At 44.8% G+C, this 2,487-nt stretch overlaps 1 non-coding gene across 1 annotated transcript; it reads left to right on the forward strand.

The window, feature by feature from the left end:
• Nucleotides 1-450: 450 nt before the first annotated feature.
• Nucleotides 451-555, forward strand: LOC124505618 (U6 spliceosomal RNA). Its single transcript, XR_006960694.1, has one exon. It is a non-coding gene; the product is annotated as a U6 spliceosomal RNA (small nuclear RNA).
• Nucleotides 556-2,487: the final 1,932 nt, after the last annotated feature.

Consider the following 2,487-nt stretch of genomic DNA (forward strand, 5'->3'; position numbering starts at 1 on the left):
AAGTGAACAAGCTGTTGCTGCCTGGGCAGAAAATAACAGCTGGGTGAACAATAGACGCACCAAAAGCCTGGGAACAAAGTCCAGGGAGTGAGAGTTTAGTGGGAGATAAGACAAGGGCTTTGAAAGGTTCCTGGGTATACTGGGGAATCTAGAAAGCCACACGCATGGGGAAAGAAGAACACATGCTAAGAGAACTGAGATGACCATAAGCTTTCACGTTTGGCTGATCTTTAGGCTCAGGGCAAGCAGGAAGTGGAAGTTAAGGCAGAGTTGTAAACAACCTGGCTAAGCCTGAAGGAAGGAGTGATCCAAACACAGATTACTCCAAAGACCCGGAGATTCTTTTTCTAATCTACTCCTTTTTTTGTTTTTCCTCCCTCACTTCTTTCCTTTCCTCTAGGCATTTAAGGAGATCTCTGTCAAATTATAATTTAAAAATGTGGTTATGTAGTGCTCGCTTCTGCAGCACCTATACTAAAAGGGGAAGGATACAGAGAAGATTAACACAGCTCCTGCGCAAGGATGACACACAAACTTGTGGTGTTCCATATTTAAAACAATAAAGAAGAAAAAAAAATGTGGTTATGTGGAAGAAAATCCTTGCTTTTAGGAAGTAGACACTGAAGAATTTAGGGGTTTCTAATTTTTCAACATGCTAAGATTTCCAGCTTACTCGCAAAAGGTCCATAAAAGAGAAGAAGTTTCAGTAATTTAGTAATCATTTTTTAGGCCCTATTGTGTGGTAGGTGTGGTGGTTGGCAGAGATCTGACTTGGACCTCATCCTTGCCCTCAAGGAACTCATAGACTAGTAGGAGAACCCATCTAACTAAAATACCATAGAGTTGGGGCGCCTGGGTGGCGCTGTCGGTTAAGCGTCCGACTTCAGCCAGGTCACGATCTCGCGGTCCGTGAGTTCGAGCCCTGCGTCGGGCTCTGGGCTGATGGCTCAGAGCCTGGAGCCAGTTTCCGATTCTGTGTCTCCCTCTCTCTGCCCCTCCCCCGTTCATGCTCTGTCTCTCTCTGTCCCAAAAATAAAAATAAAACGTTGAAAAATAAAATAAAATAAAATACCATAGAGTCTAAGGAATTATGGGAACTCAGTGGAACAAGAGGATCTGGAATGGCATATTTTTTATTTTATTAAGTAGGCTCCCCATTCAGCTCAGAGCCCAACATGGGGCTTGAACTCATGACCCTGAGATCAAGACCTGAGCTGAGGGGCGCCTGGGTGGCTCAGTCAGTTAAGCGTCTGACTTCAGTTCGGGTCATGATCTCACGGTCTGTGAGGTCGAGCCCCACGTTGGGCTCTGTGCTGACAGCTCAGAGCCTGGAGCCTGCTTCGGATTCTGTGTCTCCCTCTCTCTATGCTTCTCCCGTGCTCATGCTCTGTCTTTCTCTGTCTCAAAAATAAATAAAAACATTAAAAAAAAAAAAAGACCTGAGCTGAGATCCAGAGTTGGACACTTAACTAACTGAGCCACCCAGGTGCCCCTGGAAAGGCTTCTTAAAAGAGGTCACATAAGCTAATTCTTGAAGGATGTGAAGAGTTTCAAGGGGGAACAATGGGTAGAAACTGGCTTTGATTGGAAGGGTAAAGGACAGTGATTGTTCCCCAGTATGCCCATCTTTCAGTTGGTAATGGATTCCCCTAAGCTTAGTTGGGTGCTTGGCTGTCAGCTATACCATATTTTTAAAAAAAATCTTATTTTTAAGTAATCTCTACACCCAACATGGTGCTTGAACTTACAACCTTGAGATCAAGAGTTGCATGCTCCATTGTCTGAGCCAGCCAAGTGCCCCAACTCTACTACGTTTTTAACTTCTTTTGTAGCTGGGTAGGACAACGTGACTACCTTCTAGCCAAAAGGGAAGCCAGCTGAAATGATCTTGGCAACTCTCAGGTCACACATTTAATAGGAAGCTGCTAACCCTTCTCTTCCTCTCTTTGAGATGTAGTAATGGTGAGTCAATTTTGACCTTGTGGATGAGAATGCTAATACCATGGGTAGGGTAAAAAGATGAACAGAACTGAGTCTGAGGAGGACCTTGGGGAGCAGAGCCTCTCACCTGACCAGTTTTCATGGTTTATCAACTCAGACTTCTACCTGTGAAAGAAAGAAATTTTCACCTTGATTGAGCCACTGATACTTCTGTCTCTGTCTAGTCAATATGCTAACTAAGAAAAGGAGGATGGGGCGCCTGGGTGGCTCAGTCGGTTAAGCGTCCGACTTCAGCCCGCGTCATGATCTCGCGGTCCGTGAGTTCGAGCCCCGCGTCGGGCTCTGGGCTGATGGCTCAGAGCCTGGAGCCTGCTTCTGATTCTGTCTCCCTCTCTCTCTGCCCCTCCCCCGTTCATGCTCTGTCTCTCTCTGTCTCAAAAATAAATAAACGTTAAAAAAAATTAAAAAAAAAAGAAAAGGAGGAAGAAGGGAAGAAAGACAATGAAAATACAAAACCTACTTAGAAAACCAAACTGTCTCTTGTTT

Source organism: Lynx rufus, unplaced genomic scaffold, assembly GCF_022079265.1.
Source record: "Lynx rufus isolate CCGP_SWC_20201006 ecotype Redwood Valley unplaced genomic scaffold, mLynRuf1.p SCAF_10, whole genome shotgun sequence".
In the NCBI taxonomy this organism is placed as follows: domain Eukaryota; kingdom Metazoa; phylum Chordata; class Mammalia; order Carnivora; family Felidae; genus Lynx; species Lynx rufus.